We start from the raw sequence: 27,191 nt of genomic DNA, 5'->3' as shown, positions 1-27,191 counted from the left end.
TGTTGACGACGGAATGGCGATAATGCCTTAGACTTGGGCCCCTTCTTATTTATAAAAAAGGTCACCTCCCCCCATGTCTATAAGACACGGTTCCGTTGAATCATTGGGACGCGTGGTTACTTTAATATGCACGGCATCCAAAGATTATTATTAAAATTTAGGGGCAGGATTGGAAGTTATGGGTCCCGCGATGCTTCGATATTCGTGGATTTGTCAAAGACCAGTTCATCGTATTGCAAATCATAGGAGGAACTCGTCTTTCAAGCTGAGTACGAGAGACGTGTGGAAGTTGTCAAAGATTTTACACAATGGTGTGGAAGGCTAGTTCGGGGGCTACTGAGGGAGTCTTGTATTAAGGGGACCTCGGGGAGTCGGACCATGTACCGAGTCATCAGAATCCCCGTATAGTTAACAACTTCATACGCCGGAAGGAAGGCTTTGAGGACCCGCGTGTAATCCAAGCTTAGAAGAACTAGGTCGATTCACCTATCCCCAACTGATAGTCGGTAACTTGTAAACCCTAGGGTCCCTGGTGTCTATATAAACCAAAGATCCCTATCCTGGTGTCTATATAGCATAGTCGATCTCGAGGTAGATCAACTGTGTGATTATCTTCATCAATACAATCAAGCATGACGTAGGATATTACCTCCATAGGAGGGCTCGAACCTGGGTAAACCACAGTCTTCCGCTTCTTCCTACAAGCCATCGATCAATGGTCCATCGATCGGGTTGCTTATCCTGTTCACGCGACCTGTGCAACCTGAACGTTTCACTTCACTCAAAAGATGAAGTTGTAGCTATTTTTTCACATATGTTGACTACTTATTTTGTGGCACTCTGTTCATGACTGAGGACTTTCCTCACTTACGAATTTGTAAAAATCGCCTATTCACCCCCTCTAGTCGATATAACACACTTCAAATTGGTCTTAGAGCAAGGTACTCCCTTGTTTTGTGTTATTTTGGTTTAACCACGTGGAGTCTTAGTTATGTCAATCGCAGGTATGATCAAGGTTATTGCGGGTTATCCTACCTTTGAAGGAAAGGATTTCCCCAACTAGAAGAACAAGATGCGCATGCACCTTGAATCAATTGACAACGATCTCTCGTACGTTGTGGAAAATGGTGTTCCCTCTATCACTTCAACTATCACTGCCGTTGATGTGAAGAGATTCAAGCAACTCGACTCTCAAGTGAAGAATATCACCTGTGGCCATTTGAGCAAAGTTTAGTATGGCAGAGTGAGTGCTTTCGCCTCTGTGAATCTTATCTCGGAAAGGTTGTCCAAAGTCAACGAAGGAGTCCCCACATAATGTGACTCTCGTGTTGATGTTCTTAACAATCTCTTCAACTGCTTCAAGATACTTGATAATGAAAGCAGTCAGGACACCTTTGATGGCCTCACTGACATCTCCAATGAGCTTCAAGACCTTGTAGCTAGAGACTTCTACGTTCTCTTGATCCTTCATTTGACACATTGGTACTGATGATTCAAGAATGAAGAGACTACAAGGTACTTGATCCTACTGATATTATTGAGAGACTCAATACTCCTAAATTCTAACCAGAAGAGAAGAGAGACCTTCATGGACCAAGCTATACAAGACGTCGTGCGTTGAAGGCAAAGGTTGTTTCCTCATCTGAAGAAGAAGACTCCGATTGCAGTCTTGGTGATCCAGAAGAACTTGGTCATGAACTTGCTATACTTGTGAGGAAATTCCAGAAGTTCTCAAGGCGTGGCCAATTCGGAAAGTCTTCAAGAAGAGACATGAGGAAATCAGTATCTTCATCTGAGGACTACAAGAAGAGAACCTGACATAAATTCAAGAAATCTGGTCACTACATTGCTGATTGTCCTCGTTGGGTGAAGGAATCAAAGAACAAGAAATACACGGATCAGAGTTCTGATGACTCGGAGAAAAAGAACACATCTTCAAAGTCCTCATGTTGAAAGTCCTCATCGCACAAGAAGTCCAGCTTCAGAAAGGCTCGGGCACTTATTGGATAGGAAATGGATTCTGAAGAAGAATCTGAGGAATGTGATGAAGAGGAAGGTTCTGAAGTGGAGTGAGAGTCTGGTGTGTTAAGCCTAGCCCTTGCTACCACATTCGTCAACAAGTCCATTGCGGCCTTAAACAAAATGACAACGTCAACAACACTAATGACTATGATGACGACTTTGCTCCCACCTATTACTTCATGGCAATAGGTTCAAAGGTACCAAGCCACACTTCCTCTTCTGATTCTAGTGGCTATGAACCTAATGATTATCAAAATCACAGTTACTATAAACGTGCTAATATTGCCACTAAGCAACATACTGCTACTGAAAAGCTTCTAAAACTGCTAGACATAAGCGATAACATGTTGAGTGATGAAATGAATCGGACTCAAATCCTTGCTGAAGATATTCAAAGTATTCAGTCTAGGTTTGATAGTCTTCAAGAACGTTATGGCGCACACATGGATGATCATGACAAGCTTTCTTATGAATTTCTTCAAATGAATCAAGATCTTGAGAAGCTAAAACTTCAAATGCTTCTATGCTACAAATTCTTCACCTAAGGAAACCACAAATGTCACTAAAGAAAATGCAGTGTTGAAAGAATTGTATGTGAGAGGCATATTGAAAAGCCTCAAAGGGCATCAAACCATCTGCAATGTGCTCAAAAATCAGATTCTGAACAAGAACATGAGGAAAGAGGGTATTGCCTTTGAGAGGAAACTGAATGTTGATGGGTCATACTTGAAACCTGAGAAGTATCCCAAAACTTCATGGGTTGCTCAAAAAGGACCTCTTGTTGACCCATCTACTCTAACAGGCTTTGCATGTGAATTGTCTAATTCCTATGATGAGTCATTTGACTGAAACTATAAACTCTTCAAAAATCAGGCTGGTGAAGTATTTGCTAGATATGTTGGAACTAACTGCATAAATGGTCCACCCTTGAGGAAAATATGGATTCCCAAAACTAGCTTGGAAAGTCTTCACGTGAATGTCCTCATGAACCACCAGTGAAGAACAGGAACTGTCCTGGTTTTGTCACAGCAGATGTCCTCGTGACTGATGGAGCCATCGCACCTTGGTGGCGACTCAAAGGGGTTGGGCGGAAGCGAGACTCGGGTTTACCCATATTTGGCCCCTCCGATGGAGGTAAAAGCCTACGTCCTACTTTGTGTATATTGATGGTGGAATCGATTACAAGGAGGGCGTACCTCGCGTGACATAGCTCTCAATGGATTGTAACTTAACCTATCTGCCCTAGGGACTCACCTTTATATACAGGTTGAGGTTCTAGGTTTTACAAAAGTCCAGGCCACATTACAAATCTTGGCCTGCCATATCTCTAAACTGCCGTGTCTTCCAAGCATGGAAACGGCCACGACGACTCATCTCCTCCTTAGGTGTTGAACCGCCATCTAGGCTCATGGACCCGACCAGCTCTCCATTGATGTTCTCCTTGCACCTCTCACACCCTGGGCCAAGGCCTATCTTGATTATGAATGTTGATTCGCCATGCACCTCACCCGGCCCAATAGGGTGGGTCATATCGCGGGTAATATCCCCAACATTAGGCCCAGGTTGACTTGAATTCATTCACACCAATAAACTTCCATACCTGTCTACGGCGACTCACACATGATCACTAACCTTTCTCCTTCAACGAGTGACAAGCCGCCAATCTTCATGATTTGCCTCAACCGCCAGGTCTTTCATTCGTGATGTCATCTTCTCCACTATTCTCGGGATCAAGACGGCGTCATTTTCAACGGATCTTTCGTCTTATCCTATCATCCCGACAATCTAGGTGCCATCATTTCCGATTTTCAATGCACCTCCTTGACTCCCACGCCTGCCTTTTCTATTTTTCCCTAGGCCTTTAAATAGCCGCAGGGGGGAAAGGTGTATCCCCACCTACCTCTAGTCCATCGCCCCCACTACGTCTTCTTCCTCGAGCTCGCGTTACGAACGTCGCACCTTCATTGAACCTCCGCTTTGAACCAGCTGCTTCTCAACACAGATTTGGGCGTGGTGTTTGACGCCAACCTCCACGGCCTGCTTCCATCGTCGCCCCCATTCAACAGGTAACTCTTTCTCCTTCGGTATATCCAAACCTCAAACTTCCCCAGTTCTTAGGGCAGCATCGGAGTTCCTCGAGCATTTGTATATTGCACCATCGATCCGCATAGGCACTATTTTTAGATCTTGCATTTTAGCAAAACAATTGCGATAGTCCCATGAACACTCCTCGGTAGATCTGTTGTTCCCCCCATTGTTTGACAGGGCCACCACACAGCTCCACAATGTCCGTGTGTTCTTAGCGCTTTTATTTTGGCAAGTTATTTTCCTCAATAAAATCACCCGTAGATCCGTGAACTCTCTCATGGTATTGGAAACGTGTTTATCGTCGACTAGTAATCTTCTAAGGGAAATTTTAGAAACGTAACCCACCCTTAGTGTTGTGGCGAGTCACAGTGTCCTTTGTAGATATTTTTCCAACTGTTGGCTCGCGAGTCACCACTTTGTAGGTCCTTACGACCCGCCAATCATTCTTATGAAGATCTTCGTCCCCATCCTTTAAGCTTGCAGTCATGGGCTCTATCTCTAAATGCAACTGGTTACCAACAGAAGTTGACGACGCCTACCTTGCAAATTTCGTGAAAGTGGGCAATCTCGCGCCGGAAGAAACGATCGGCTGGCGAACCTCCCTAGGAGAGCAACGCCCGCAACCCGCCGAAGGGGAGGTAGTCGTTTTTGCCGATCACCTCGAGCGAGGATTTACACCACCCGGCTCAAAGTTCTTCAGGGACACCTTGCATTTCTTCAACCTCCATCCCCAAGACTCAGGCCCAAACTCCATCAGCAACCTTTGCCAGTTCCAAGTGTTCTGCAAGGCTTATTTGAACCGCCAAACGGAGTTTGCCAACGGGCCCTACCTAGATCTTGGAGGAGTTAATATCCAGAGGCGACGAGAATGCGGGTTCCCGGCTGCTGCACTGCCCAGCCACCCCAAGGGTTTGGCAAAAACTTTGTTTTACTGCCGTGACACCTCTCCGTCCAGTGAGAACCCCTTACCAGGTTTTAGGCAGGAACGTCTGCCCGTGGATTTCAAGCTTCCTGAAAAGCTAACTGAGGAAGAAGAAGCTTCATTTGTCCCTGTCTTTGCAAAGCTCAAGACCTTAACCGCCAAAGTTCTTACCGGAATTGATCTAATCCGCTATTGGGTGGAGTGGAGAATTATGCCCTTGCGCCGTCGGGATGGCTTAATGTGTGAGTTCAATGACGACTTAAACCACCCACAATGCTTCTACAACGTGAGGCTTGAAGAAGAAGACATTGTTGAAAAATGCTCCAACATCGGGTTAAAACCTTTCTGCGTTTCTAATCCGGCTCGAGAGTTAAAACATCCCAACTCGCCCTTCTAGCTTTTAATATACTCAGGCTTGTCTCTGATCCAGGTATTAATTATGTCAATCAGAGGGGTTTGGCTTTCTGGAACCGAAGACCCAAAACCATCGTGAAGAAAGTGCCAAAACCCGCCCCAAAGAAGAAGAAAACCAGGGGCAAAGCCACCACAAAGGAGTCATCCGTTGTGGGCGAGTCTCGGATCGCCGAGGAATAATCAGAGGTAAATGCTCTTTGTCTTTATTATTTTAATCTGACTTATACTCATGCTTTGCCGCTTCTATTTATAGGATGATGACATTGAGAGCCAAGATGAAGACGTCAAGGTAATTTCCATTTCTTCTAACTCAAACTCTTCCCCCCCCCCCAAGCCAGCAAGGCGAATCTGTAGGAAAGTTCCCCTGTCTCACTCGGATGCTTATCTGGATCCCGATTTCCTTTTGAAGAAGGTGAGTTTTACGCCCAAACGTCATAATCGAAGCCACTCTGGGGACCTCTTGTCTGGCTTGCCCGAGAATACGGCTGGTCATAAACGACGGACCGAGGTACAATTTTATTAAACGTGCTTTCTTCCTTTGCAAATCATTCTCACGATTTACACAATCTCTAAATCCTACATCGAACAGGTTTCACCTCCTTCATCTGGCGACTCAGCTGCCTGAGCTCTTCCCCCATTGATCCGCCTTCAGGGGTAAGTTCTTTCAACAACATGCTCTTTTGGGTGCAATGTTTCTATTTTAACATATTTACCATCGTTCCGCAAGGCTCAAGCAAAGAAGAGGAAATCCGGCGAGTCATCATCCGCTCCCAAGGCGGTTGAAATATTTGGAATGAGTACTTCCATCTCGGAAGCTCAAGGCAAGCCGGCTGAGACTCATGCCGAGGCCTTTGATGATTTCCCTGACATCTGGGAATAGCTTCCAAGTCCTCAGAAGGAGTCAACTGAAAACCTCAATCCGCCAAGTTCCCAAAAGGCGGCAGAAGACGTGATGCCTAACCCAGATCTAGTCGTCGTCATTGGTATCGGTTTTTCCAAACCTGCATATGTGGTTTTAACCAAGCATGTATCCAAAGATGCCTGAGTCTTTGCAGAGAAGGACATGACCAAACCGAAGCTTCCCAATTTTGAGAAGCTGGAGTTTGATGATGTACTCTGGCTTTGTGAGTCGCCTGGAGACGAGCCATGAAATAGAAAAAAGCTTGGTTAACATGATGCGAAGAAAACATGAGGTATGATACTTGTTAACCTTCTTGACATGTCCTCCCATTAACTCTCCAAAGGGCGAGTCATCTTTGACGAATCGTGCTTTGCATAAACTTTCAACCTGTAGCCCCCAAGGGCCAGGTCATCTTTTTAAAGATGAGTCGGATCTTTTAGTTTGCACTTGAAGAAAGCTTCAACCTGTAGCCCCCGAGGGTCGGGTCATCTTTTTTAAAGATGAGCCAGCTCTTTAGCATATATTTGAAGAAATCTTCAACCTGTAGCCTCCAAGGGCTGCGTCATCTTTTTAAAGATGAGACAGGTCTTTAGCATATATTTGAAGAAAGCTTCAACTTGTAGCCTCAAGGGCCGGGTCATCCTCTTAAAGATGAGTCAGGTCTTTAGCATATATTTGAATAAAGCTTCAACCTGTAGACCCCAAGGGCCGGGTCATCTTTTTAAAGATGAGCCGGGTCTTTAGGATATATTTGAAGAAAGCTTCAACCTGTAGCCCCCAAGGGCCATCTAATATTTTTAAAGATGAGTCGGGTCTTGCTTTAAGGTATTAACTTAGAAAAAAATGAATCGTACATTAGCCCCCAAGTGTCAGGGATGTTGATTGCAATGTGCATGAAACTTGCTTTGCCGTGATGTTTAGCCGGAATCGTTAACTCGGGCCGACTAAACTATGGCCGGCTAGAAGCAAAGTCTGGCTCAGCAGCAAGACACTCGAGAAAAATTTGAAGAGAAGCTTCACCTTACACTGGCTGATATGGAAAAAATTAAGTCAAAGCACAAAGAGCTTGAAAACAAGGCTGACACTGAGTGAGCCGCCTTACTGAAAAGGGCGGAACAGGCCGAGAAGCAGATGAAAGCCTCCGTGCAGGATCTTTCCGGGTTAAACCATCATATCTGAAAAATGTCCCATGCTGTGTTTGGTAAGTGTCCACCAGTTCCTTCTAAAGTCGTGTTGTAAGATCTTCTGGCGACTTATGATGGTGATCTTTACTGCAGGTCCTCGAGCCGCTACTCTTCAGGATGATTGTATTTTAAAATTGAAGGCAATCTATACCTTGATAGAGCAACTATACACTCGTGGTGTGATGACTATGTAGGCCGTTATGGGCGACAAAGAGCCCATAAAATCAATCAAGTATATGATGGGATGCTTGTCCATGCTCCCACCCCAAATATAAGAGGTGAAAAGGTAAGCGCCCAGAAAGGAGCACTGACCACCCTGAGTCGGTGCTTGGCCTATGCTCTAGAGCTTAAGCCGGAGAAAGTGACTGGGGATTTCTAGAGTATAAATACGACGGGTTAGAGTTTACCGAAGAAGATTACCATCGTTGTGTGAAGGAATCTCACTTCACAGCGACTCAACTCGCAGCCAGCCTGGACTTAACCAAGTATCAGGCGGCTTACGATGAGCACAGCAAGCGGGTTCCTTCTCCCTCGTATGAAATCACCATTCTGACTCCGCAACACCGTAAGCATCCTCTTGACTCTAATGCCGACCTGTCCACCATCTTGACTGACGAGGATGATTTCCATGCCTTGACGAATTGCAATTGGAAATTGGGCGACTTACAGATCCAAGATAGTGAAAGCTCGAGGCAGGATAATCTAGAGGCGGCCTGAACCAGGAGTTACTTGAAGATCACACTCGGAGACCAATTTAAAAATCCAACGCCAGGTTGTGTAACTTGTTATGGCCTTCCGAGCCATGTAATATGATAGAGACAAAAACAACATTATGATACACCTGTACCTTTTCCTGACTTTGAAGTCTCACCCTTCCATTAATATGAGTCACCTTTACTAGGCTCCTTTGCCATGTCTTCGACACATAATTACTCCCTCTGTTTGTCAGAGAAAAAATAATAAGCCGGCTCAGTGAGATGCGGCGATTTAGAATGAATTTTTATAGAACTCTTAGTTATGCTACAAAGATACTTTGTAGTCATAAATGTTGCAAGCTCAATGAGTCATGACAGGGTTGGACGAGCTTGCAAGTATCTAGTGCTACCCAAGGAAGGCTTTTGCAACAGCCTGACTTGTTTAGACCGGCTGATCAGGCGCGAGTCAAGCTTCATTGAATCAGGTTCAGTGAACCCATGGTTTGTCTATTTTCCATATGTCGGCTCTGAACCCATGGTTTGTCTATTTTCCATATGTCGGCTCCCGCTAGCACCCTTCATCTTTTAACCTTGGCAAGTTCAGGGTCCAAAAAGTGGATTGACTCGCCAAGAGTACATGGGACCATAGGGCGAGTCACCAAACACACAGTCTAGTATAGTCATTCTAACGCGTTAATTTTTTGCTAGACAAGAGGGTATTCAGGTTGAACTCGTCGAGTAGAAGCCCCCAAGTGACCTATAATTAGGGAAAATTCAGACATAGGATTGCAGAAGTGTTTACGCTCTTACTGCAAAACGACTTGGGAGCTAGTAGCCCCCAAGGAAGCCGACTTGATTCCGAAAACCATATAGGCCGACTTGATTCTCAAAACCATATAGGCCGACTTGATTCTCAAAACCATATAGGGTACCTATGTTTGAACTGTGAAACATGGCAACTTTGGTCCTCTTTGGTGTACAAGTATCCAGTTTTGAAATAAGTGCAGCATGGCGACTTATGCTCTTTGATACTGATAGCGTCCATGCTTGGACGACTTATGAACAATAAAGACTCATGCTCTCAAGAAGCAGAAACGGCAGAGACACCGAAGTTCATGGGCGCTGTCTTTATTGCTTTATATATATATATATATATATAGAAAGAGAGTACAATGACTAAACTATGTACAATGATAAGGAGCCAGTGGCTCTAAGTATAATAAGGCCGCAAGTGGGAAATGTTCCAAGGCCGGGTTGTTTCAACCTCTGTTGTTGGCCTATCTGGACGAAGATCCACCAGGTAGTAGGAACCATTATGAAGACTTTTGCTGATGGCAAACGGTCCCTCCCACGGAGGGGATAACTTATGCATACCAGTATGATCATGAATCAAACAGAGCACTAAGTCGCCCTCCTGAAAGACACGATTTTTTACTCGGCGTCTATGATAGCATGTAGCGACCCGACTCAAAACGAGTCAAGCCTCTGTGTTTCTGTGCCATCCCTTGATCAGTATGTTGGCACACACAGTACATCAATGTATATATCGAAGTGCAATCACATGTAAATAGCGTAAAACTGATATATACACTACTAGAATTCCTATATTTGCCGTCTACCAAATCTTTGCCATCAGCCAGCAGACGGCGAAGAACCTCTTTACCGTGTGTTGGCAAAAAACAGACGGTAAAGAGGAGGCTGATGGCAAAATACATATTTGCCATCAGCCACCTCTTTGCCGTCTGTCAACAGACGGCAAAGGTAGGGATGGCAGACGACAAAGCTATCCCACCCAACCCCTCCTCTCTCCCCACTCCCACCCCGGCCCCACCCACCCCTTTGCCGTCTGCCTGACTAGCTTTGCCGTCCGTGGCAGATGGCAAAGGGGATCCGTGGAAGACGGTAAAGGGGATGGACCCACCAAACGTTAACGGTCGCTGCTGGCCCCACCTCTCTCCTCTCTCCCACGCACTCTCTCTCACTGCTCTCCCCTCAGCGCCGCCGCAGCCCCTCAGCACCGCCGCAGCAGCCCCCGACCCCCAGCGCCGCCGCCGCCCCGCCGACGCCGCCGCCGACGCCACCCCCACCCCACCTCACCCCCTCTCTCTGCGAGCGCCGCCGCCTCCCTCGTCGTCACCCCCCGCCCGCACCCTCGCCCTCGCCCTCCTCGCCGTCCTCCCTCCGCCCGCACCCTCGCCCTCGCCCTCCTCGCCGTCCTCCCTCCGCCCTCGCCCTCCCATCACCGGCCAGACCCCCTCCTCGCTCAGCGGCACTCCTCCCTCCACCGGCTTGGAGCAGCAACCCCATGGCAATGACGAGGTCACCCGGAGGCCATTGACTCCCGAGACCAGCGTCGGAGCCAGGAGCAGCAGCCCTTCGACCGATTCCTCTCGCCCAAATCACAAGGTGAGCTCCAACAATGGATTTCTACCAATGTTTTTTGACTTTGGATAAGTACTAGTGGACTGGACAGAAACTTGTTATCTGTTGAATATCCCTTAATTAGTTTATGCCACCACAATCTTGTTTTAGTTTAGGTTTAGGTTTAGATTTAGTTTTAGTTTAGGTTTATGTTTAGTTTTAGGTTTATGTTTAGTCTTAGGTTAGTTTCCTGTTTAGTAGAAGAAAATAAGAAAAAGTAGAAGAAGAAGAATAAGTAGAAGAAGAAAAAAGGAGAAGAAGAAGAAGAAGAGCTAGAGGAGGAGGAGGAGAAGAAGAAGAATAAAAAGAAGAAGAAGAAGAAGGAAAATAAGAAGGAATAAAAGGAAAAAGGCAAAAGGAAAATAAGAAAAGAATAAGAAGAGTGGAGCCCGTATCCAGCAGGGCGACCAGCTGCTCGCCATGGATCGTCACGGGCAGCAACATGGTCCGCTCGTGGCGGATGCCGGCGAGGGCGTGGAGAGAGACGACGCAGGCCGTCGCCGTAGAATCTGCGGCCGGGTCTGGTGCGTCGTTCGTCTCGTCCGCCTCGGTGTAGTCGACCGTCTCCTAGTAAAAGAGGCGGGGCCAGACATGTGTCGGCGTGTAGGGCTCATCGCAGTTAAAGGAGAGACCCTGACGTCGACGCTCCTGCTGCTCGGCTGGGGACAACCTGCGGAAGGTCCGTGTGGCGGCCGGAGGTGCGGCCGTTGCGGCTGGCGGAGGCCGGCCCGGTGCTGGAAGGGTCGGCACGGGACGACTGAGCTGGTGGCCGCCCCGTCCGGGTGGTTGCTGTAGTGCCTGTGCCTGGGTAAAGATCGGACCCAAAGATGATCCGGCTGCCCACGCGGGAATTGGCGATGGCGATGACGTGAACTGCACCTGGTGCAGGGGCCGACCGGTGGTTCGCGGCGCTGGAGGTGTTGCTGTCGACGGCGGCGGCGGGCGCTGGTGCGGCGCCGGAGCCTGCGTCGTGGTGGCCGGTAGCGACTGGTGGGGCAGCCCCCCCAGCGGCGCGGTGGTGGCCGGCCACACCGGCCAGGGAGTGCCCGCGGCGTGGTAGTGCTGCAGCAGCAGCTGCGGCGGCGGCGGCGGCGCCCCTCCGTGGAGTGGCTGGAAGGCCGGGGTGGCCCACGGCAGCGACGGCGGCCTGTAGGTAGTGGGGGCGACGCTCGGCGGCGGGGGTTAGATCTCAGCGGGGCGGTGGTGGTGGTTTGCGGCAGTGGGGCGGTGGTGGTGTTGAGCGGCGGCGGTGGTGGAGGTTGCGACATGACTAGGGTTCCTACCGGGCCTCCGTCGTAGGTTGTAAGGGCTGGGAGGAGGGGAGCGAGGGCTGTAGCGGACACGTCGGCGAGATGGCGCCGTTGCGGCTAGGGTTAGGTGCGGCGGAGGCTAGGGTTCCGGCTCCTTGGAGAGCCGGGCAACAGAAGATAATATCTTTATTGCTTGATCTCAATTGATGTCTTACAACTAGTATTTATAACTCGAGCCTAAGATAACTTTCCTAAAGTAATTTACCTAAGATAACATGCGGGGCAAGCCGCTAATATTAACGCCCAATGGGCCTACGCCGGCCATAGGCCAAGCCGGTCATAATAGAGGAGGAGGAGGAGGAGGAGGAGGAGAAGGCCAAGGACCTTCTATCCCTCTCCTCCTCCTCCTCCTTCTTCTTGAGTTCTTCTTATTCTCATCCTCCTCCTCTTTATTCTCCTCTTTCATATTATCCTTGCTTTAATTAACCCAACAATGACATAATTAGCCCATTTAGCTCCAAAATACCATAATAAGCTCAAAATGGCATAAGAACCTTGGTTAGCTCATGAATATTATATACTTAGCTTGTTTTCCTCTAAAATGACATAATTGGAATATTTAGCTCAAAAAAGACATAATTAGGTAATTTAGCTCCAACAAGAGGAGAAGAGGAGAAGAAATAGGCAAAATGAAAAGAAAGAAGAAGAAGAGATGAAGAAGAAGAGAAGGAGGAGGAGGAGGAGGAGAAGGCCAAGGACCTTCTATCCTTCTCCTCCTCCTCCTTCTCCTCCTCCTCCTCCTTCTTCCTGATTTCTTCTTCTTCTCCTCCTCCTCCTCTTTATTCTCCTCTTTCATATTTTCCTTGCTTTAATTAACCCAACAATGACATAATTAGCCCATTTAGCTCGAAAATACCATAATAAGCTCAAAATGGCATAAGAACCTTGGTTAGCTCATGAATATTATATACTTAGCTTGTTTTCCTCTAAAATGACATAATTGGAATATTTAGCTCAAAAAAGACGTAATTAGGTAATTTAGCTCCAACAAGAGGAGAAGAGGGTAAGAAATAGGCAAAATGAAAAGAAAGAAGAAGAAGAGATGAAGAAGAAGAGAAGAAGGAGGAGGAGGAGGAGGAGGAGGAGGAGGAGAAGGCCAAGGACCTTCTATCCTTCTCCTCCTCCTCCTTCTCCTCCTCCTCCTCCTTCTTATTGATTTCTTCTTATTCTCCTCCTCCTCCTCTTTATTCTCCTATTTCATATTATCCTTGCTTTAATTAACCCAACAATTACATAATTAGCCCATTTAGCTCCAAAATACCATAATAAGCTCAAAATGGCATAAGAACCTTGGTTAGCTCATGAATATTATATACTTAGCTTGTTTTCCTCTAAAATGACATAATTGGAATATTTAGCTCAAAAAAGACATAATTAGGTAATTTAGTTCCAACAAGAGGAGAAGAGGAGAAGAAATAGGCAAAACGAAAAGAAAGAAGAAGAAGAGATGAAGAAGAAGAGAAGAAGGAGGAGGAGGAGGAGGAGGACAAGGCCAAGGACCTTCTATCCTTCTCCTCCTCCTCCTTCTCCTCCTCCTCCTTCTTCTTCATTTCTTCTTCTTATCCTCCTCCTCCTCTTTATTCTCCTCTTTCATATTATCCTTGCTTTAATTAACCCAACAATGACATATTTAGCCCATTTAGCTCCAAAATACCATAATAAGCTCAAAATGGCATAAGAACCTTGGTTAGCTCATGAATATTATATACTTAGCTTGTTTTCCTCTAAAATGACATAATTGGAATATTTAGCTCAAAAAAGACATAATTAGGTAATTTAGCTCCAACAAGAGGAGAACAGGAGAAGAAATAGGCAAAATGAAAAGAAAGAAGAAGAAGAGATGAAGAAGAAGAGAAGAAGGAGGAGGAGGAGGAGGAGGAGGAGGCCGAGAAGGCCAAGGACCTTCTATCCTTCTCCTCCTCCTCCTTCTCCTCCTCCTCCTCCTTCTTCTTGATTTCTTCTTCTTCTCCTCCTCCTCCTCTTTATTCTCCTCTTTCATATTATCCTTGCTTTAATTAACCCAACAATGACATAATTAGCCCATTTAGCTCCAAAATACCATAATAAGCTGAAAATGGCATAAGAACCTTGGTTAGCTCATGAATATTATATACTTAGCTTGTTTTCCTCTAAAATGACATAATTGGAATATTTAGCTCAAAAAGAAGGAGAAGGAAGAAGAAGAAGAAGAGAAGAAGAAGAATAGAAGGAGAAGGAGAAGAATAAGGAGGAGGAGGAGAAGAAGAATAAGGAGGAGGAGAAGGAGAGAAGAAGAAGGAGAAGGAGGAGAAGAAGAAGGAGAAGGAGAAGGAGCCCTCCTTCTTCTCCTTCTTCTTCTCTCCTTCTTCTCCTCCTTCTCCTTCTTGTTCTCTCCTTCTTCTCCTCCTTCTTCTACTTCTTCTTCTCTTCTTTTTTCTTCTTCTCCTCCTCCTTCTCCTCTCCTTCCCCTTCCCCTCATCCTCCTCCTCCTTCTTGTTTTTCTTCTCCTTGTTCTCTTATTGCTTCTTCTCCTTCTTCTTAAATTTAGCTTATTTGTCATATATATGTTGTTGTTCTTCTTCTACTTACTTTCTTGTTCCCATTTTGCAGATTGGATGTACTACATGCATGGAAGCTGGCGTTGGAGTGCTTTAGTTTCCATTTTTATTTGAGTTGATGAACAATGTGTTGGTTCTTTGTATGTGTTGATGAACAATATATGTGCAACTATATGTATGTATATATGGATGAAACTTCGTATGTGTTGGTTCTTTTGATATATGGGATGTACGTTGATGAACAAATGGCATTGATGAGCTTTATATGTATATCATATATGTGTTGTGATCTATTTATGATATATGTGCTCTGAATTATATGTATATGTGATGTGAAATAGAAAAAATAAATAAAAATGGGACAATATAGGATCTTTGCCGTCTGCCAGCTGATGGCAAAGGCCTTTGCCATCAGCCAGCAGATGGCAAAGGTGCCACGTGGCGCCCAGCTGTGCAACCTGGGCAGTAGCAGCTGGCCATATAGTCTCTTTGCCGTCTGCCTGCTGGGTGGGCAGACGGCAAAGAAGAGGGCACAGAGGATGGGGCAGAAGACAAAAGTGGAGAGAGGGGAGGACACCGCAGACGGCAAAGATAGTCAAGGGGGCAGACGGCAAAGATTGCCGAGGAGGCAGACGGCAAAGATAGTCAAGAGGGCAGGCGGCAAAGATACCAGGAGGCAGACGGCAAAGATACGAGGAGGCAGACGGCAAAGGCTCCGTTAACCCCTAACGGAGGCAACGCCTCTCGACTGCCGTCCCAAACTCTTTTCCGACTACTCCTCAGGAAAGCTGACGACAAAGAGCTTTGCCATCCGCTTTAGGGGGGCAGACGGCAAAGAAGGTCCTATGCCGTCGTAGGCTGACGCAGAAAATTTGCCGGCCGTCACAATCTTTGCCGTCTGTGGTACTGTCTTTGCTGTCCGGGTATTTGCCTTTGCCGTCTGTGATGGCAGACGGCAAAGAAGGTGATTCCTGTAGTGATACCTTAAAAATCTCAGCGAAAACAGTCAGAGGGAGTGGAGTCCGAATAAACACCAACGGCAAGTTGGGTGTAGACCGTAACCCTGAATCGTACTCTTACTCGTCGAAGAAAAATATCTGCAACATAAGACGTAGCCGTGTAGGTCAGCATATTGAGTATGCCGCCAAGTCACATAAGAGAGAGGTGAAAAGTAATCATCTATTCTATATGCACATATGGCAGGTGGGGCTGTAAGTTTTTTAGCAGAAAAGCAAAGTTTTCTCCTACAACAATAGAGGGGCTAAAAGCAAAATATTACTACGTTGTTGGTTGTTAATGAGATAGTTCCGCCAACCAGTTCTCATACCCGAGTTGTCAATAATTTCCCCATCATTATTAAATTTTGTTGAGAGTTTAGGAAAATCCAAATGCCTTCGGCTCAAGTTGCCCATGACCGTGGACAAGGCTAATCGATTAGGTTTGAGTACTCTTCAGAGTTCTGCACATGTTCCCCACAATATTTGATCGCATCCGTGTATGTCCTCGCACTTCAGGGTGTTTGAAGACCGGATGATCAAAACATGGTCTTTCAACGAGTCCCTCTAAATCCCTGTCGGTGCCCATCCAAATCCTACCGTTCTTCTACATCTGCTGGCACCGCCTGTCCAGAGTCACCGCGTTGTCCAACCAAGCCAGAGCCCATAATGACTTGTGGCTGTGCAGGTAAGCCTTGGGTCTTGAAAATATTCGTCCGTCTCTTTGAGCCTGGGTGAAGCTTTCCGCAAGATGTCATGGCACATCTCCAGCATCCCGGGTCGTCCACTGGTTTCTCCACGGAGCCGATCAAGCGTCCTTCACCCAGAGTTGCATTGCATCACGAGGTCTTGAAAAGTCTTGACTTAACCGGTCTTGGTTATTAAATTATTCTCGCATCACTCGTGATAAACTCTCAACCAGAATCCCGTCTACTCAAGCATAGCCATATGAAATTTGTCGTCCCGGGACAAGTAACGGGGTTGTTGGGTGCCTACCACATGATACTACAATATGTAACCATAATTTCCAAGTACCTACTCAGCATGCAATTGGCCATAGGATGGTAGAACTACGATGCATAAATATAGGTGATACATGATCAATTGACTTGCGTGGTGAGGTTGATGAAGAAGAATTATCGTTCTCGAGAAATAACTTGATAGACTATTCGTCACTCTCCGATGAAATCTATATAACAAACATATCATTCACATAAGCACTCATACTAGCAATCATTCTAGCAATCAAAACAAAAGAGAGAGCGAATAAGAATCCGAAAGAAACTTCAACTAAAACTAGGAGTCTTCTACAACATCAAACACTAAATAGTTTTTTTTGTTCTAACTGAAAATAAAACATTAAATAACAGAGAACTAAGATATAAATTTAACCTAGATAAAATAGAGTATTTTTCATAAAACTATTTGAAAGTATTTCCAAACGGGAGTTGAAACAGTAAAGTAATCAAACGGGAGTTGATAACAAATAAAATAAAAATAAAAACTTGTTGAGAACCTAGTGTTTAACTAACAGAAACTAATCATAAACTTTCTGAAATATAAAAGAAAATAATTTAAAAACAATTATAGAAAAAGAAATAGCCATAATCCAAAAAGAACTAAAACATAATCTGTTTTGGTAAAAACCCCAAGTAAAAATATTTTAAAAAACTTTAAACTTAAACTACTGAAAGATATGATCACTAGCAAACAACAGCAAAAAGAAATAAATTAAAAGCTATTTTTAAACTCCGAGAATAAGCAAAACAAGATTTTGACCAAATCTGCTCTAATTCAAATTTTATAAAACGAAACATAGACAAATTATATATCTACAGAAACTAAATAAAATTTGTGATCCAATTCAAAAAGAATCACCTAATACGGAGTTATAGACTAATACATATGAATTTTATAAGTTTGCTCTTTTTCTGGAAAAAAAACTGTGACGGGATTTCTATGAAGCCTACCGTGGCTGACACAAAGGAAGAACTCCGGCGAGGTGACTGCTCCGGCGAGGTGGGGAGGTCGCCGGCGGGGTGGGGAATCGGCGAAGGAGTAGCATGGCAGGGGGTGGGGCGCTGGAGAGGCTCGGCAGGGGTGATGGGGAAGTGCCACGAGACCTACTGTACTCCGTTCTTGACACGAAGATGAGGATGGTGGCGCCGTGGCTACGAGCAGGGAGAAGACGAGGTGATGGGGAAAATGGAACGAGGAGAGTCGGGGCTCTCTTATAGGGGTGGTGGGAGGCGAGGGGAGGCAACACATCTCGCGAATCGGGGGAGGGAAGCTTCGAGGAAGCTTCTGCCATTGCGTGGGAAGGAAGGGAACGAGAGGAGGAAGAAGAAGGGGTATCTGGGCCTGATGCGTTTTCTAACGTGACCCAAGTACATTCCTAAAATAAGAGATCTCTTTCCCTTTTTATTAAAACAGGAATTAATAAGATTAAAAGGAAATAGAATATCCTCGGAATATAGGGGTATAATATATTAAAATTTTCAGAAAAATAAATCCAAAAAGATGGGCATTTTTCCACTACCAAAATAAATACTTCAAAAAAATGTTTTTTAGAAAATCCCTAAATTGGTTTATTTTCTTTTTGCAAATATTGTTCAAATAAACCTTGGGTTCTATGGTCCAAATATTTCAAAGGAATATCCCTGGTTTGGAGGGTCATGTTCCTCCTCTCTTTCTTGCTTGGCAAGAATTATTTTCGGGGTATTTCTCAGGGAAGAAAAATATAGAAGCAAGGGAAAATATTTGAAAGGATTCAAATGCAAACTCCATTCATATTCTTTATAGTTGAAGAAGTCATGTCATCTTCTCTCTTTGCTTTTAAATGACTGAATTTGAATTCACCGGAGAAGGGGAAAGTCATTTTATTCCCTCTCATTCAAAAGTTTTGAAAAAATTTCGAATTTCACTCAAGCTTTCAATCACTCATGCAACCAAACAATCATTCTAATAATTATATTAACATTCCAAAATTTGGGATGTTACATAGCATCACAAGTCTTGTTAGCTAGTAAATCGCCGACTGTGATGCTGCCAAGTCATGCTCCTCCTCCAAAGCGTCCAACGAATATTGACGCGCCTCCTCGTTGTCTTCCTCAACATAAGCGGCGACTCGTGGCGAGTCGTGCCTGATGTCACTTGGTAACACCGCCTCAGCTCCGTAAACCAAGAAGAAGGGCATGTAACCAGTGGACCGATTAGGGGTAGTCCTGATGCTCCACAGAACAGAAGGAAGCTCCTGAACCCAACATCCCGGGGTACGTTCCAGACGAACCATAAGTCGGGGCTTGATACCTCGAAAAATTTCTTGATTTGCCCTCTCCGCGCGTCCATTGGATTGGGGGTGTGCAACTGCAGAGGCATAAAATCGGATGTGCTCTTTTTCAAAAAATTCTTGCATGGTGCCTTGGATAGATTAGTGCCATTGTCAGTAATAATACTATGAGGATACCCGAAGTGAAAACTCAACTTCTTGAGGAACTTGACGGTCGTGTTTCCATCGCAACTACTGACCGACTCTACTTCAATCCACTTGGTAAATTTGTCGACCGCCACTAGTAGGTGAGTCTTTTGTTGGAGGACATCTTGAAAGGACCAACCATGTCCAGCCCCGAGACCGCAAAAGGCCACGTAATTGGGATCATGCGCAATTCCTGAGCCGGCACATGCATATGACTCCCAAATTTCTGGCATCCGTCACATTCGCACTATGTCGTCAGCGTCTGCGTGAGTCGTTAACCAGTAGAATCCATGCCTAAAGGCTTTGGACACCAAAGAGCGCGACCCAGCGTGATGACCATAATCGCCAGCGTGGATCTCATTAAGAATCGCACACTCTTCTTCACACGAGACGCACCTTTGAAAAACTCTAGAAGTTCTTCATTTGTGCAACTCGCCTTTATGTATAACCATGGATTTGTATCGTTGGATAATTTGGCGGTCAAGTAACTCATCAGCACGTAACTCACCTCACGCCAGATACGCCATGTAAGGGACCGCCCAATCCGGAGTGCCATGGAGAGCCGCCACAAGTTGAGACTCGGGGCGAAGAACTACTATATCCTCCTCAGAAGGCAATTTCACCGACGGTTTATGCAAAATATCCGAAAAGACATTGGGGGGAACCGGCTTACGCTGCGACCCGAGTCGTGAAAGAGCATCAGATGCTACGTTGAGTCGACGATCGATATGATCAACCTGATAACCATGAAAGTGACCCACCACGTCTGACACAGCACGCCTGTAAGCCGCCATCAAAGGATCCTTGGAATCCCATGTTCCAAAGACTTGTTGTGCCACCAGATCTAAGTCACCCACGCATATGAATCGACCGAGGTTCATCTCTTTGGCAATTCTAAGCCCATGGAGAAAAGCTTCATATTCCGCCGCATTATTAGTACATGGGAACATGAGTCGGAGGACATCGCAAAACTTGTCACCCTGAGGTGAAGTTAGTGCCACGCCAGCCCCCGAGACTTCTAGATGCCTAGACCCGTCAAAATGGATAGTACAATACGTGTGATCAAGTCTATCTTCTGGAATTTGTAGCTCGGTCCAATCGTTGATGAAATCCACTAAGGCCTGAGACTTGATGGTCGTGTGGGGCGTATATTTCACATCGTGAGGACCAAGCTCAATGGCCCACTTAGCAATTCGCCCGGTTGCCTCACGGTTTTGTATAATGTCACCAAGTGGCGAAGAGCTGACTACCATGATCGGGTGCTCGTGGAAATAGTGTTTTAGTTTCCGACTCGCCATGAAGATCCCAAAAACCAAGTTCTGCCAGTGTGGATAACGCTGTTTGGAGAGTGTTAAGACTTCGCTGAGAAAGTATACCGGCCTTTGGACCGGATATTCCTTTCCTTCTTCCTTGCGATCGACAACCACTGCAACGCTTACTCCCATAGAGTTGGCAGCAATGTACAGGAGCATAGGCTCTTTCTCAACAGGAGCGGCTAAAACGAGCGGCTCAGCGAGGTGTTTCTTCAAGGCCTCAAAAGCTTCATTGGCCGCATCTGTCGGGACCCCGATCCTGAGTCATAAAAACCTAGCCTGTAACACATCACATCACTTTGCGGCCTCACGCACGGTAAACTCCACGGATGCCACCTTACCTTGGCCTGGACCGTTTGCGTCTTTTGGCTCACGTATATGAATATGTTGCTAGCGTTCAAACGACAAAGAACCCGGGTCGACATGACTAGTTATAAACCCCAGCGGTACAACCGTACAGGGACAGGCATACATAACCCTGCAAAGCAGGTGTCGGTCATGAGCGTGTGTAGAAGAGTCGTAGCAAGCTACAAGGACTCCATTACACTGCGTGACATTTCCCCGAGGGGACAGACACAGCAGCAAAGAAGGATACATGCAGGTCAATCAATGTGTTCCGAGCAGTAGCAAACTACCAAGGCTCGATGGAATCACAAAGAGGCATTTCCCTGTAAAGGGTACTACTAAAGGCAAACAACTAGGTGTCGAATCCCACACATATAATGCATTTCAAACATACACACATTATGCACGATATGTGTAGATACAACATAGCATCACAACATAACTCTATGACTCAAGCATTTATTAAAGACTCATAAGAGTCAACATAGTATGATATTACAAGCAGGGGTCTTGTGACCAGACACTCAAGTCATACAAACAACAAGCGGAAGCAAATCATGTCTGGGTACATACATCTTCTAAAAGTGGCTGGAAGAGCCTGAAAGCTACTACGACCCTACCAAAGGAGCCAGACCTCTGTCTGGGATTCCCAAGCTATTCCGGTCAACATCGAACACATCGCGTAGAACCTTTTAGTGAGTTTAAGTCTTCTCTGCAAAAACATAAATAAAGCAACCGTGAGTACAAAGGTACTCAGCAAGTCTTATATCAGAACTATCTACATATGCATCATGTTTCAATGAAAGGATTGTGAGGTTCGATTGCAGCAAGCCAGCTTTGAGTCTTGGCTAACCTGTACTACGACTACAAGTTCTTTCTTTGAGGTGGGATAACGCACACGAGTCCACATATTCACCAATTCAATACACCACTATGGATCCACTCTCGTCTCCCTACGAGAAGGCCTTCGATAGCACTCACACTTATCTTGCATGTTTTAGAGTATCCATTTACATTGTCTATATACCACGTAATGTTTCCAAGTAGTCCATAACCGAGGACGCGGCTATTCGAACAGATTGAATCACCCTGCAGGGGTATACTTCTTCACACATGCTCTCACCACTTAGCACCATATGCACGTCATGCATCTCGGCAACCTTCAAGCGGAAGCACTGGCGTGGGTGTCGGCCACGATCCTTAACCACACAAGACCCTAGTCTAGGTTTATCGCCTATATGAGACTGAACCCGCAAGGAAGTCCGGCCGAGGTTTCCTCTACGGCCCCAAATGATGCGCGCAGGGTTCCTAAGCCCACCATCCGGGTGCCACTTGGTACACCGTGCCACTGTGTATCTACCGTACAGAATTCTACCCCGTCGGGCAGACCTAAACACGACCGCCAACACTTTTCCTACAAACACCAGAAACTAATTGCAACTCCTGGACAGAGATCTAGGCGATTAATAAGACGAGAGGGTCAATTAAGTATCCCAATGTGTGGTAGTATCTTGTCTTGGATAACACACATAGAACTCAGTTCTTAAGGACGGTCCCAATGAGACAACCCACCATGTACTCCTACATGGCCTCTCATCGCTACCTTTACCAAATCAGATTCACACTTTTACTCTCACACTGTAGGACATGAACACAACCATTCCGATTCATCATCCAGATGGATCAGACCCGACACGACTCTAAGCATAGAAGGCATTGTAAACAAGCATGGATGAGTAAGCACAACAAGGCTCAAACAGTTTCTACTCATGCTAAGTGGTTTCAACTATTTACTGTGACAAAATCAGGTCATGCAGAGGAATGGGTTCAACTACCGATAACATGTATAGTTGAATCGTGATTGTCCTAATGCAGTAAAGGAGAGCAGGAGCGAGAGAGTGGGTTTATATCAATATGCTCCAGGGGGGTTTGCTTGCCTGACACGTCTGAAGATAGCAATGAGTCTTCATCAATGTCAACGTTCACATCGTCGGAAACATCGTCTACCGGAAGGAAACAACACCGGAAAACAAGAAGGAACAACATTACTTCACGGAAATGCAACACTGTGATGCATGCTCAAGACATGAAATGAAAAGTGGCAGGGATAATGTGGCTATCATTTCTTAAGTTGAAGTTAGTTTGAATGAGGATCCAAACATCACTTCAAGCCGGGTATCTTTCCAAGTACACTTATAATTGATTCGACCTGATGCCCATAACAAATTGATCGAACATGCATGGGGTTAGTATTTTGAGGTACTGATTTGCATTGACCAATGTTTGGTCATAACAATTGAAGTGGAATTCAAATAAGTATCAAATTCGATCTCCAAACTAATTATGAAATTTATCCTATTCACCATTTTGCCTATTTGGTGATGTTAACTTTTCCAAACATGTATTAAAATGCCATAATCAGATTCCTTGGATTTTTCTGATACTTTTTCATATATAAATTATTTTCATCCGAGTTATATTTTAATTTCTATGATTTTTACAAGTTTTAGCAATTTCCTGGATTTATTTTATAATAGGAAATCAATTACTGCGTCAGCACTGCATCAGCATTGCGTCAGCAGTCAACTACGCTTGGGCCAGGTCAAACCTGACTAGTGGGGTCCACTAGTCAGTGACCCAGGGAATAATCATGCGTTGACCCGCACTAAGGGGGGTTTGACCCACGCATGGGGCCCTCTGTCAGTGGCTCTAGGGGGGTTAGTTAGGCTAATTGGCTGGCCACGTCGGGGGCTACCGGAACCTGGCCGGCGGCGACCACGGGCGCGGCGGAGGCTCGTCGGAGATAAGCTAAACGGCGCTACAGAGGCCCATTTTGCACGCGGTTTACGGCTACACAGAGCTGGCGAAGCAGCCAATCTGGCAGGGGCATCAGGAGAAGCTAGGGTCGCCGGAGAGAGTGCCGGCGACGAGCCGAAGCGGCGGCCAGAAGTGGAGCTCATCGGGGAGATGCTCCGGAGGGCAATTTCGAGCGGGAGAAAGAGGGAGAAGCATCGAAGGCTCACGGGGTTCCATTCCTGGCATCGGAGAAGTTGGAGGGGCTCTCTGGAAGCGGATCGACAGCGGCGGATCTCGGTGACCGGAGATGGGGAAGTCGGCGGTGGCGACGCTTCAGGAGGTTGCAACTAGATTCCTTCGGCGTGGAGAAGCTACTCGTCGTGGCGGAGAGGATGGGCTGCTCGGGGAGGCTTCGCTGCGGCTGGAAATGCGCCGGTGAGCTCAAGCATAGCTCGGCCATGGCGGGAGGAAGAGGAGAGGGAAGCAGGAGGAGCAAACCGTGCTAGGTGAGGGGGAAAAGATCCGGGGGCTCATCCACATCGTCTGCATACGCGGATAGGGACGCAGGAGGTGCCTCCAGCGCGAACCAGGAGGTGGAGCTGGCGCACGCGCTGCTGCCACACAGCTGCTCGGGGAAGACGACGAGCAGGGGGAGGCCCTGGTGGGCTGGGCCTATAGGGGCGATAGGTAAGCGTTTCCTTTTTTTTCTTCTATTCTTTTCTGCTTTGTTATTTCTAACATTTTTTTATTTGTTTTGGCTCCAACTAATTCAAAGAAAATAGGTAAACAACTCTGGGGTGTTATTTGGAATATTTCCAACCCCATGTGAAGTTTTCAACATTTTATAAAACTAGGAAGTATTTGAAATCAATTAATTAATTGATTTCAGTGGCTTTTGAGTTTAAAATAAAATGCCAAAAGTATTTTGAAAATATATATCACCCCTGATATTTTATTTCCAACATTTATCAAAAATGATGGACTTTTATGAAAACCATTTTCGTTCATTGATTTGTCATCACTTTTGAATTGTTTTGCATATGGAGTTGCTAGGGTTTTGTTTTGAATATAGAGTAGCTAGGATTTTTCTCTTGTTGAACCTATTTGGATGTTGTTTGATATTAGGGTTTGGTCATCCCCATTTGTAGATCATCCAAATTTCAATTAAATTGATTTGAATGCATTCATGAATGCTTACTAATGCAACTAACTACAATCTATATTCTAGGGATGTGACAACTCACCCCCACTAAACAAGAATGTCGTCCCGAGATTCAAGCGTAGTCGAGAAGAGGAGGAGGGGCACTAAACTATCACAATCTTCACGATCCATTTTCTCCTCTCGAGAATATTGATTCATCGCGTCATGTTGATCTTGACATATTTGTCTTTGAGGTCTTCATCTAGCTTGACGACAAAAGAACAGAGATACGACATAAGATTCGATCTCCTAGAAGATCGAGCAACTCAAGATCAACTCATAGAATGAGACGTAGGAACGTCCCTTGAGCTGAGACACAACACACATAACACGGATGAGAAAATGAGGCATATGACGAAGGTTCAATTGGTAGGCAACAAATCCAGGCTTAAAGAAATGCTGGCGAGGTTTCAAAGTAGCGAGGATTAAGTTACCCTACATACCACAACAGGGCACCTTAGGAAGGTGACTCTTAGAGTTATTCCCTCAAGTGGCAAAAAGAATTACTTTTGATCCTAAGATCATTGAAACTCTTCATACCATAGTAAGGCAATTCACAAATGATTGTTTGAAGGATTTTGAAAGAATGGTATACTCAGGTGGAAAGAAACTAGAGTTATAGAACAACTCGGCAAACGGAAAACACATTCCAAGTATTATCGAGGATATAACCTAGTGTCTGAGCATGCTCTCAAGAACTTGAGCATTTCCATATTCATCAAGGTTTACCAACATCCGTGCCAAGGATCCCGGTGACACAACATACTACCGTGATGAACAGTGATGGAGGATGCAGATGCAAAGGAAGACAACACTTCCTCAGATTTCACCTTAGCTGTGGCAGGGGAACGAAATCTGGTTGATCGACCGAGAGACATTTAGCACTACGCTTCTAATGTTCTCCTTGATGTACTAGCACAACCCAATTATAAGTCATGCTTTATATCTAGCACATCAAATATAGGTCGGAATTCGGGCATCAAAGGAAGTCCATGAGGAACAACTTCCAAAATAAGTCATACAAAACCTCACGGGGAGACGGCTAAGATTGCTGATACAAGATATTATAATATCAAGTCTTCCGGCTAGGTGTGTTAGCCATTTCACCACTTTACCGGGATACATAGAGACCAATATTATAATTCTTGGGGAAGTTCCAACCATTATAACTGCCTGAGATTCAGCTCCGGTTGGTGCCACGATGATTCAGACTCAGCATGTCCAAAAAGAAAGTTTGCAACACAAATCGACGAGATAACGTTCCATGATTCTCAGGAAATGAACTACGGAAGACAACTCCAAAACATGAGCTGGATCGCAACACCCACGTGAACACACTGCCCAAGACAACTTTGAACACATTAAAAGTCTTAAAACAAAACACTACCAAGTTTTGGATGGGAACCATCATTGCGGATAACGAAGCCATGTGCAAATCCGTCTAGTACCTTCGGGAATGACACCTAACTTCTTTTTCTTGAACAATCAATCAGTGACTTGGTGTGCTAGGAGATACATATGGAGTGAAGATGATCAGTCTATCAAACCATAGAATACTTCGCACTTGCATGACTGACTTGGGATGATTCCGAAGAAACAAATTAACTTTTCTTGAATTCACGGCGACAACTTGCATCGGATGCACATGAATTAGAGGAAATCACTTCTTACACCTAACATATACCTCGTGCACGAGACACGAAGACAATGTCTACAAAGTTTCCAGCACTAGCTTAATGTCCAACATAGATCATGGAACAAATTAGAATGTTGCCGATGGGCTCAACAACAATTCATCAAGATACCCATATAAATGGATTTCCATAACTATGTGAGCAAGATAATAGCATTGGTGAGATCAAAGAATATAATGGTGTATGCTCAGAGAAATCCATGAGTAAAACACTGCTACGAAAATCTTTGGTTCTGAGTTTGATTTGATGATAGCCCATGCTCAAATCAAAATTGAACAAGGTAATATATGCAACAATTGATCACATGAATCAACCGATGAAAATATCATCTTTCTTGAGACTCTCACAACAAGAAAGATTATCCCTTTTAAATGGGCTAAGTTTAGGCGAAGCTTTTATCTTCCAACTCTCCAAGTTGTTGTTTAGCTTAACCAACTTGCTCGGGGTATCCAATACAGATTCTTGGGGAAGGGGTTGGTTTATAGAAAACCCAACTTGATCACGAGCTCTATCATAACGGTCAGGAAACAACCTGATAATACTTCCGAGAAGATATTCGGAAAATCACGAACCACCGATATATTATTAAGCTCGGGAACAATCTTGCTTTTCAGGGCAAGATGATGTGATCAATAGAGCGAGGGATTGACACAATCCTAACCCATCGATCGAAAAGTGCACCATGAAACATGGACTAGGTAGCACAGTCAATCTTAGAATGACGATTCAATCACCATCACCATAAGAGTGAATTTATTGTCCATTAACTCCCAAGCAATAACATTGCTAGGAGTATTCAATTCACACAACATAGTTCACTTGTCGATATTCCGGTTACAACCAACACGAAAACCGAGGAATGAACAATGATAGCGAAA

The sequence above is a fragment of the Hordeum vulgare genome, chromosome 3H, assembly GCF_904849725.1.
Source record: "Hordeum vulgare subsp. vulgare chromosome 3H, MorexV3_pseudomolecules_assembly, whole genome shotgun sequence".
Classification (NCBI taxonomy): Eukaryota; Viridiplantae; Streptophyta; class Magnoliopsida; order Poales; family Poaceae; genus Hordeum; species Hordeum vulgare.
The sequence above is the reverse complement of the archived record's forward strand: the minus strand, read 5'-3'. Positions refer to the sequence as shown.